The 11558-nt window shown below is 42.2% G+C and overlaps 1 pseudogene; it reads left to right on the top strand.

The window, feature by feature from the left end:
• The first annotated feature begins 6925 nt into the window (after nucleotides 1–6925).
• LOC137233138 (S-phase kinase-associated protein 1 pseudogene) lies at nucleotides 6926–7823 on the top strand (annotated as a pseudogene).
• The last annotated feature ends 3735 nt before the right edge of the window (nucleotides 7824–11558 follow it).

Genomic DNA, 11558 nt, shown 5'->3' with positions numbered 1-11558 from the left:
TGTACCAAGGGCCAGGGGGTGGAGGGGTGGGAGCTGTGATCCTCCCCAAGTACAGGAAATAAGGAAGAGCACTGACTGTAGAGAATTTTAAAACAAACAATAACACTGCCTAGAAAGCAGTCTCCATTTATTGTCACCACGAGCTAGCAATGCAAGAAACCAGGATTGGAACCTGCCACGTCAAAGAAAATTTCTTAACCCTCTGAACCTGACTGCCTCGCCTGTCAAAACATGATGCCATCATTGGCCTCAGAGAAGGCTGCAAGGATTCTGAGTAAATATGTTTTAAGCACTCATGCCAGCACCCGGCACACTGTAAATGGTCAATAACCGATGGATACATGCTACTGTTATTATTTGAACAAAGATTGTCACCAAAAGACCGGAAGAAGATAAATGGGCAGCATAGGATAAAGATTACTCATGTGACAAAGGATGTCAAATAAATGTCATTTAACTACAAGACAGCACGTGGTGGCTATTGGCATGGCAAATATCAAATTACAGCAGTCACAACAGAGAGAAAAATCTACCTCTCTAGTGTGTCATGTGGGTATTGATTAATAAGATGCCCACAGGAAGGTTTGTGTTTTTACCCAGACAAGAGCCAGCTGAGGAAAGGAATGAGTGGGGAGGAGGAAGGAAGAAGAGGAGGAGAGAAATTTCTTTCACTGGTCCCCCAGATTGGATCCCATAACCTCCAAGAGGATTAGGAGAGAGAACCAGTAGCAAAGAGCCCATAACAGAATTGGTGCAAAGCCTAGAAGTATCTCCAGCAATCCCACAGAGACAGAACTGTGGTTGCCAAGGGGGAGGGGGTGGGAGAGGGATGGAGTGGGAGCTTGGGATTAGCAGATGTAAACTATTATATATAGAATGGATAAACAACAAGGTCCTACTGTATAGCACAGTGAACTATATTCAATATCCTGGGATAGGGACTTCCCTGGTGTTCCAGCAGTTAAGACTCCACACTCCCAACGCAGGGGGCCCAGGTTGAATCCCTGGTCAGGGAACTAGATCCCGCATGCCGCAACTAAGGGCCCACATGCCGCAACTAAGGATCCCACATGCGGCAATGAAGATGCCACATGCCGCAACTAAGACCTGGCACAGCCAAATAAATAAATAAGTAAATAAATATATTTTTTTAAATCCTGGGATAAACCATAATGGAAAAGAATATGAAAAAGAAAATATATATATATAACTGAACCACTTTGCTGTACAGCAGAAATTAACACAACATTGTAAATCAACTATACTTCAGTAAAATAAAATTTAAAAAAAATAACCCCACAGTGTAGTCTCTCTCCTCTTAGGAGATGCTCCAAAACACAAGACAAAACGTGGCCACATAGGTCAGAGGTTTTTAATAAATTTCTAAGAGCGAGTACTGTAAAATTTAAACTCCTTTTAACAAAATCTAGGCTTAGAAGACGGAAAGTCAACTCTGCCAAAATATTAACTGAGTTACATCAGGGTAGTACAATGGGCGATTTTTATTTTCTCCTTTGTACTTTTTAAATCCTTGAAAAATTGAAACTATGTTACTTTTTGAATCAAAACTTAAATCTCAATTTTTGTACTAATAAGTGATATATAAGAATTACCTAGGACCCCAGTGGTCCTTTTAGGTTAGATATGGTGGACCCTTTTTTTTTTCAAAGAGGAAAACGTTGGGTTTTTTTTTTCAAAGAGGAAAATGGGTCAGTTTCTTAAGATCCTAAATTGAAGTAGATGAAGAAAATGTTTTGGTTTTGTGACTAGTTCATTTGAAAATAAACAACACATTATGGAGCACTGAGGGTTTAAAAATGGAGGTGGGGATGCAAAGGAGAAAAATATAGGACAAAGGAAATGCTTTATACGATCAGAAATAAAAGCTAACCCCCAATTAAAGTGATAAATCTTTAATCAAATAACATCGCAGACATAGGTCCAACCAAAATCTTGTTACAAGAAGCTTATAAATTACGTTTTTGGAGCTGGGGGCACAATCTTTCTTCAGACCTGGGCTGCAGCTTCCCTATCTTAATTCAAACCAGAGCTATGAAGAAAAGGTAGCGATACAGTCACGTACTCAATTTACAAGCTTTTTCAAACAACTGCCATTTTCTAGAACGATCTCTGGGCTGCCACAATCCAAGGACCATAACGCATTGCACGGCCAAGACGGTGGGGAAAATACCTCCTGTGTATAAACAGGTCTTAAGATTTTTAACTTGAAATTTGGGCCCATCTGATGAGGGACTGAGTAAAATTCAATGCTTTTATGTAATGGGGGGAAAAAAATAAAAGGAATAACTTCAAGGGGAATGCTTAACCCACCAAAAGAAACCAATGTGCTCAAAATATGGTCCATTCCTGTGATTCTTATCAATAAAGCATTCCTAGACCCCACCCAAACCTGCTGAATCAATTCTTGGAGAAGAGCTCCCAAATCTTCACTTTACCTCGTTTTCCAAGCAGTTCTTAGACACACTCTAGCTTGAAAACCTCTGATTTGTAAATATTAAGAGTGCAACAATTCAACAGCTCATTCAAGATCTACTAAATAACTCTTCATTCACTTATTTGAAGTACTGACCCTACTACCTCTCTGAGATTATTTTCTGATTGGCCTTTTGCTAACCAGGCAAAGCCCACTCTGCACCAGCAGTGACAGTTTCTCAGACCAAGTGAATTTCTTAAAGCCACACACACAATAAGAACCCACGATACTCTTCCTGGTACACTGCAACTATTCGCCTGGGGTCACAGATTCCTCTCCGGGTGTCCTCCTAAATTCAAGGACCTTTTATGATGAGGAATTAAATGTCTCTGACATACAGGGAGAAATTAATTAGCACCTATCAAATGAACAACTATTTCATTCCCTGCATGAATTTATACTTTGCTTTTGTCACAGCCCAAAAAACACAGAGAAAATCTCTGTAAAACTTAGTTACACTCTACGGTTTCTGGTGGAGCTGCAGAGATTACCCCTTGGGCTGTTATTTGCGGTATTTACGTTTTTTTTTTTTTTTCTTTTTACTGAATTATCAAGTGAAAATCCAATTGTTCCTAATGGCACTCACTCTGTGTGTTTCCTATTCCCGTATATGAGAAAGGGTTTATTATCCATTTGTAGTAATTAAGACACTGATGTTATATAGACCCATAAAATTCATTAAGCCAGTAAAGAGCTTTTCATCAAAATCACTGTAGCTAAATATTTATTTAAAAATAAAAACTAAATTAAAATTAAGAACTCCCATGACCAAAAAAAAAAATGCTTTCAGAGAGTTTGGAAAGCAGTGGTGGGCATCCCTTACAGTTTTAAAGTATATAACTATATTTTCTTACAGAGTAGAAACAGCCCTAAGCAGGAATCAATCATGGCTAGCTATAAAGAAATGAAGTAATTAACCATAAGGAAATAATTCAGCAAGATGCCAACAGTTTAATAACATTTAAGTATTTGCACTTAAGCATTATTGTTTCTAAATGGCTTCATAATTGTTTTAGATTTGCAAAAGGTGCTAACACGTGAACAAAAGAAAGAGCAAAACAAGATGGATCTGGTAGGCCGGATGTGTCATTAAATGCAAGAAGGAGGTCTGCATGTCCTGGGTGGAATAGAGAACACAGGCTCTTTACAGAGCTGGTCTGTACAGTGCAAACTCAACAGCCCTCAGAAGCTTACGCACTTCCCCAGCCAGGGGAAAAAGGAGGAAATCCAACAAATATCTTTGATGAAGAGAAGAAGTTCATGTTGCCATCTTCCTGTCACGGGCAAAGTTCATTAAGAAAGCCAGAGCTGAGAAAGCAAAACACGTTGACTGGAATGTGTAAGAACTTCTGCTGTGTGGCTAGGGGATAAAGCTTTAATCAGAAAGTCCTTTCTTTATATTTGAGGCACTACAAAAAGAGCCAAGAAGAAAGCTGTGGTTGTCCATTAGCAAAGGCTTCTGCCCGCAGTGGAGGCTTTCTGTATTTCCATCCTCAACCACAAGAAGGAACGGGGTCTGTTTCCATTTCCCATCAAACATCACAAGAGTGGTTCTCTCCCAGGACTCCAAGGATAGCTTCTCAGGGTGCCATGAGCTCTCTATAAACCTTCTATTTTAGTCTCCTACCTTCATTTCGACGACATCTTAAAAAAAATATCTGAAGGATTGAGAACTGTCATAGGGTTCTCCTTGGCAATCATGTGTATATTGGTACCAATTAGCATAACTTCCACGGAAACAAGTTAATGAGAGAAACGATAGTGGTAGACTTTAGATGAAAATTATACCGATGCCAAGGAAAAGCCAACAAGACCCCGCTGTGTGCCCTAGGAGGAGAGGTGTCCTGGGAGCTTGAGCAGAGAGGCGTCTGGAGAGAAGGGAGTTGGCTGGTTTACGGATGGACATCCACCAAATTCACACGCAACCAGCACCCAGCAGTCAGGACCACCTCGTACTGTGTGAGCAGCAGTTTAATTTCAGCAAAACAACAGCATCCTTCACTTACAATTAACATTGTTAATTTAAATGTCGTTGGTTATATAGTTTTATTCCTATGTGATTTGTGTTGAGTTTATACTTGTATAGCAGACGTGAGAGTTAACGCCTAGAGTGTGGTTTCTCAGCCTGGGCACTACTGACATTCGGGGTGGATAAGTCTCTGTTGTGGGCCGTCCTGTGCACTGTAGGATGTTTAGCGGCATCCCTGGCCTCTACTCACTAGATGCCAGTAGCATCCTCCCTTAATTGCAGCCAAAAATCTGTCCAGACATTCCTGAAGGACAAAATGGTCCCTAGTTGAGAAACCAGCTGACCTAGTGTCTGAGTCTGGGTCCAGGCAGGAAAGAGAGGACGCACTCAGATTGGGCAATGCAAGGGGAGTTTAATATGGAAACTGTTAATAAAAGTGTGGGGAGGGAGTAGGGAAAGACATTTACCAACAGACTAAAGGGGCAAAATAAGACAGCAGCACATTGTAGGAGTGAGAGGGGAGGGGCTGGGGTTGAGGGGAAAGAGATGCTCAGCTAGGCCCCAGCTGTTCCAGACATCCCAGCCCAGGTGCCAGCCAGGAGGAGAGAATCCATGTTGACATCCAGCCCAGATAAGGCTCCAGGTGCCTCCAGCCCCAGCTGTCATCTGGCGGCAACGACGCAAAAAGCTCCAAGTGAGAATTGCCCACCTGAGTCGGTCCAACCACAGACCCATGAGAAATATCGATAGTAATATGCTGCTTTCTAACCCAGCAAATTTTAGGGTGGGTTACGCAGCAATAGGTAACCGGACTACAAATAATCGAAATGCTAATCAACAGTTCCTAGGGTATATATTGAAGTTAATAAACACACACACACACCCCACACACACCACCATCCACAATGAAATATTTTAAGAAAATTGCAGACAATATAACCACCCTGCCATATTCTCAATTTCTGAGTTTGAACCCATTTGGTTCCTTCTGTCTGCTACACTTTCAGGATCTGGAAAGGTGTGATGCTGATTAGTTAGGACCCCAAACCATCCACAGGGGCCACATGTCTTCTCCCACGGGGCACTGGAGTGTCTGCCAGGTGTACAGGTGTGTTCCAAGCGTTGAAAGTGCCCATGGGGAACTGATGGGAGAATGTCTCTTTATCTCCTTTATGTTCAACTCTGTTAAAGGGATACCCAAGGGTTTGTAGAGAAATTGTTCCTTTTTTACTTGTTGCTCTACTCTCCGAGAGTACAGAGAGAATCCAGTGAGGGCTGGATGCAGAGAGAAATCCAGATGACAGACTTCACACCGTCATCTGACAGCGGAGCTTCCTCTAACAGGGTCGGGCTCTCCAGAGCTGGCTCCTTGTTTCATCAGGACGAATTATCCCCCAGGAAGGGCCTCAGTCCTCATGCAGATTGGCTTCCCAGGGTGCCCACTCCATCAGCAGAGACATGGCCACAGTTAGTGAATTCCTTACACTCATCTAGAAGCTCCGCTCCGGATAAATGAAATGGTGAAGAACCCTGGCAATCTAACAGATTAATCATTGTAACAGAACGACCCGGGAGTCTGAATTTAGTTTTTTAGCAAGAAGCTGACAGCTGCTTCTCTGCAGAGCAAGGTTAGCAGCTCAAATGGCTCCAGGAGGGAGTGATATTCAAAATAATGAATATTTAACAACTGGCACTACCTGGGCACCCGTGGGTTCAGAACAGTCCCCGTCAGCATCTCTCAGCCCTGCCCACATGGCCCAGCAGGTGAAAGGAAGGTGTGGGCACAGGGGGCTGTGGAAGAGGAAAGCTCGTGCTTGCCTGTAGGGGAAGCTGCTGTCAGTTCCAGATCACGGCAGATGTGGGAATATAAGCCATCTGTTTTCAGATCCACAGATTTTTCCCAGAGAGGCCACAATAGATTTCTTTATGAAATTTAAATATTGACAACTTGTTTGAAATTTTACAAAAAAAAAAACCTCTTTACAGGCCAAACCAAAAAAAGAAATGAATGTGTATGACATCTCTGTGTCAGTTCTTCACTGCTGCTCCGAGGCAGAGCCAGACAGTACCTTGGAGCACACTGTCATTATTTTCTATGTAGGGTAACGTAAGGAGCCTCTTCATATGCGGCCAAACTCCTAGGCTTTCACACTTTGAGGGGATGAAACTATTGGTCCCTTTTATTTTAAGTAATTAAAAAATAAATTTTATTCCAAGCAGAGTTGTACAACAAAGGAAGTAATGCATGATAAGACGCATGACATAATAAATAGAAAAATTGTGAATTACATTTAAATTTCACAGTAAGAAAACAGAGATATTGATATAACCAAAAGGTATCATTTAACTGAATTGCCAGGCTAGGGAGACTGGAAGTGTGTGCATGAGCGTGTGTATGTATGTGGAAGGAGAGAGGAAGGAGAGAGTTAAAAAGTTAAATCCGAGGCAGACGTCGTGCCGCTCTGCAGTGTTGCCCTTGTTCTCCACTTTTCTGTTTTTCTTTTCGCAGACGCCGCCCTGCTCTCATCAGCCTCTGGCCTGCCATCTCCTTGAGTCCTAACACCATGCCTTCAATTGAGTTGCAGAGTTCTGACGGAGAGATATTTGAAGTTGATGTTGAAGTTGCGAAACAATCTGTGACGATTAAGACCATGCTGAAATATTTGGGAGTGGGTGACGAAGGAGATGATGAGCCAGTCCCCGTGCCAAATGTTAACGCAATGATATTAAAAGAGGTCGTTCAGTGGTGCACCCACCACAGGGGTGATTCTCCTTCTCCTCAGGATGGTGAGGACAAAGAAAAGCGAACAGATGACATCCCTGTTTGGGATCAAGAATTCCTGAAAGTTGACCAAGGAACACTTTTTGAGCTTATACTGGCAGCAAACTACTTAGACATCAAAGGTTTGCTTGATGTTACCTGCAAGACTGTTGCCAATATGATCAAGGGGAAAACTCCTGAGGAGATTAGAAAGACATTCAATATCAAAAATGATTTTATTGAAGAAGAGGAAGCCCAGGTATGCAAAGAGAACCAGTGGTGTGAGGAGAAGTGAAATTTTGTGTCTGATGCTGTAACACTGTAAGGACTGTTGCAAATACTAGTTGCACTCCTTTGTTTATAATTGTTAATATTAGAAAAACGGTCCACAAATGCAGCAGCAAATCAGTTGTATTAGCAGAATGTCATCCTCGTTGCATGTGTAGTTTCAGCACAGATTGCAAACTCATGGCTCAGTTTCTTCTAGTATGATCAAAAGTTCTTTTTTCTTTGCTCTGAATAAACTTGAACTGTGGGTTCTCTATAGAAAGTGGCATTTTGGGCTTCCCCTCTCTTTGTAAAGCTATTTCTGCCTAGTTTATTGTCCAGTTAACTTTACCTTAGTGACCTTTAAAAGCTGGCACTGTAAATAAAACAACTTGCAAAAAAAAAAAGTTAAATCCTCATCTTCTCTCCTCTCTCTTTTTTTTTTAATTGGTCCTTTAAGTTAGCAAAGCTGTCCCCTCCCCCTTGCTGTGCTGTGAAGACCTTTAGAATAAGAAAAGTCAAATTAGCGTCAAGTTCCAGGAACTTCCTGGGTAAAAATATTAAGGACATCTGCTTCCCCCAAATCAAACCTTTTAGAAAACCATTGGGGGGACTGAGATGAGGTGCCAAATAAGTCCTCCAAAGAGAGCTTCAAAAAGGCGGGAGAAGTCTGGGCTGCACTCCACACTCTACCAAGAGCTGACTACCCTCCCATGGCGTTTGTGCTTTGGGGATGGGTAACTGATCATGTGATGGGAACTCTAAAAATAGGAACATGGCAGCCTGGGCAGGGCCTGGACCAGCAAGGACATTATACACTAGTGGACAAGCTGTGTCCATTGAACTGTGAGCCTTCACTTTCAACTGTGACACCTTCCACACCGGCCACCAAAAGCAGGAGCCATTGTGGGCTCATCACATTCTCCCCCTTCTCTCCCAGCCTGCTGTTTTGAGGTACAGTCTTTCAGATCGAGTAAACCCATGAGCTGGACCATCTCTGTGGGCCTGTGACACTTGCACTCGCAGAGGACCCCATATGCTCAGCTTAGCTGGTTCAATGTTCATCTTGAACTGCTTAACTTTTGAACAACAGGTCTTGCATTTTTATTCTGCGTGAGCCTACAAATTTTGTAACCGGTCCTGCCCCTGAGATTCTTGAATCATTGCAGAGGAACACTTTTGAAAAGGCGGCCTCAAGAAAGTGATACAGTCACATTACTCACGGTCGCTATGTTCTATAAAGTTGCCACGAACACTGACTTAATGAGTATTGAACGAGGCTCCTAGGAGAAATACAGGGTTAGGTTCCTGTGAGCTTCTGATCACAACATTTTCATCAACCAATCAATGTGTTACGTGTGTTTCTGCTCAAGGACACGTTAGTTAGAATATGCCATTGATTCATTAGCATTGAAATTCTGACAAAGGCACTATAACTCATGCCTGAATGAAGCTTATCTAACACATATTTCCTCATAAGGCACCCTACAGCCTTCTTGCACTTAGGAAGACTAGACAACACTTTAGCACTAAGCAAGGGTGTTGTTTAAACAGTGAAATCACCCACCACCAACAACAACAAATGCAAAACTTGTCTCTGAATGACCCACGAGAAGGACACTTGTTTACAGTGTGAGAGCTGCAATGAGGAGACAGAACATCACCTTGTTCCAGGTCATTTTGGTGGACCCCAGACCCTCATTTTTCACCACTCTGTGCATACTCAGAAATGACCGAAAGTGCTGTATTCATTTGGGGGTTACCAGTAAATTTTAGCATGTAGGTAAATTTGCAAGCACACAATCTCTGAATAATGTGGAGGGACTGCACTATGCTTTTTGTTCAGTTTGCTGTGTGAGAACCCAGCCAATTCGTGGGAAAATAAGACCATATTAGGATACCAAACTGACAACATATGTCAAAGCACTCAAACTACTACTAACAATAATAACAATACTGCATATACAGTTGACCCTTGAACAACGTGAGGGTTAGGGGCTCAAACCCTCCACCAGTTGAAAATCCACATATAATTTAGGGTGGGTCCTCCATGTCTGCAAATTCAACCAACCACAGATCATACAGTACTGTAGTATATTTACCATTGAAAAAAAATCCACATGTCAGTGGACCCATGCAATTCAAACCCATGTCGCTCAACAGTCAACTGTACTTATACAGCACATACAACGTCGCTTGAACTGCTCTAAGCACTTCACATATAGTAACTCACTTAAGCAGCACAACAGCCCAAAGAGGTGGTACGAGGTCTGTAATTTACTCTAAAATGCTCCCACTTAAGTATGTTCTAGCTAGTCGAAGCTCTAACACGAAAGGCCAATGCATTGCTCTCATAAAAAAAAATCTGTATTTCAGAATGATTAACTGATGTCATATCAGAAGGACCACACTCCAGAGGCAGCTACTACAAAGCTTCTGTTATCTGTATTTCCATCAGCACTCAAGGTTGGGTTAATTAGCATGATGAACGTCAGAAACAGACTCTTACTGGTGAAATTAATGGCTTGCTAAACAGCATAATAAATGTTCAAGGAAGACTCTTTACAGGCAACATTAAGGTACTCTGGCTAACATATTTTTAGGATATCTCCCCCCTCCAACAAGGTATAAGAATCTACCAAGATCTGTGACCTGCATCCTTGGGAATGGTACCCAAATCTCAATCCCTAAATGTCCTGTATTTGTCCACTGTTACGGGATTTGCCCGATGCTACCTGTCAGAGCACCTCAAGTCAACCTTGCGTGAAAGGTGAAAGCCAGAACAGCTAAAAAATGACAGAGCATGTCTCACACTCACAAAAAAAGAGAATATGCATGTTTTCTGTTCACTTGTTACTGTTTGACTAACAAATGCCTGTGTATGTGGAGAAATTTTGTCTGAGTTCATTTTGTTATACAGTAAACCCTGATAAAGATATTATGGGAAAGTACCTAGCCCTCACCCCCACCAGCTTCTTCAGTGGGTCTCATTATTTGTAGATGAGGATGCTGTGTCCCCAGGTCTACTAAAAGTTAGAGCCAGGACTTGTTCCCAGGCAGAGCTGGGCAGAATCTGTACTCTTAATCATTACACTGTACAGCTACTCCACCTAAAAGCAATACGTAACCTAAATCCATTGCTGCTTAGATTAATTTGACATAATCATGTGAGATACAGAGCCCCAAAAGTAGGTACGTTTGCAGAAAAGGGAGAAAAAAGAGTCTTAGAGAAGAAAGACAAAGGCACCTACATGCAGAATCACAGAAACACTGCCATTAAAAGAACAGATGGGGGGAGTGTATAGCATTGACAATCCGAATACAAGTGGCTCCCAGGAGTCAGGGAGTTTTCTAAGATGCTAAACTCTTTGTAGCAGCATTATTGGAAAAGTCAGCATATACTCAAACTGTTTAAAAAATGTTTTATTATATAAAAAGTAGTTGGCGTCTACACAATCAAACAGGTTTGCTTTCATAAAAGTAACCAGCAGGGCATTGAAGAGTTAGACAGGTTTAAAGCAATTCATTACTGTGTAGAACGAATCCATACGTGTGGAGTATCCCGCATCCCTGGTTTCCACCTGCTACATTCCTTTAGAGGCCCACGATCATTATGAGGCCCCCACCAATTCCCAAAATGTTTCCTGGAGACATCAATGCACTGGAATACAAGACAGGCAATATTGCAAGTGCAGGAGGATAAAAAGGGACTTCACTGTGAGGAAGTGAATGGAGAACAGTTAACCATCCTGGTAAAGCTTGGCTATAAAATGTACAAGAAGACAGTAGGGTACAGTGAAATTTCCTCCCAAAATAAAGCAGATGAGCATATGTAGAAGTGGAGACGTCAGTGAAGGAGAGAAACAGACGGGGTTGAACAGCCTGGGCTCTGGAGGGGTTCCTCTGGGGAGGATGAGATGTGGGCTCTACATAGTGCCATAGATGGAGCACAGATGGTGGGGTGGCTTACGAACGCTGGAGAACCTCTCCCTCCATACTTCCCACAGAGTGTGTACACAATGGAGGGCCAAGGATGGGCTCCAGCTACAGCCTTTCCTCACCAACAC

This window comes from Pseudorca crassidens, chromosome 10 (assembly GCF_039906515.1).
Source record: "Pseudorca crassidens isolate mPseCra1 chromosome 10, mPseCra1.hap1, whole genome shotgun sequence".
Lineage (NCBI taxonomy): Eukaryota > Metazoa > Chordata > Mammalia > Artiodactyla > Delphinidae > Pseudorca > Pseudorca crassidens.
The sequence above is the reverse complement of the archived record's forward strand: the minus strand, read 5'-3'. Positions and strand labels throughout refer to the sequence as shown.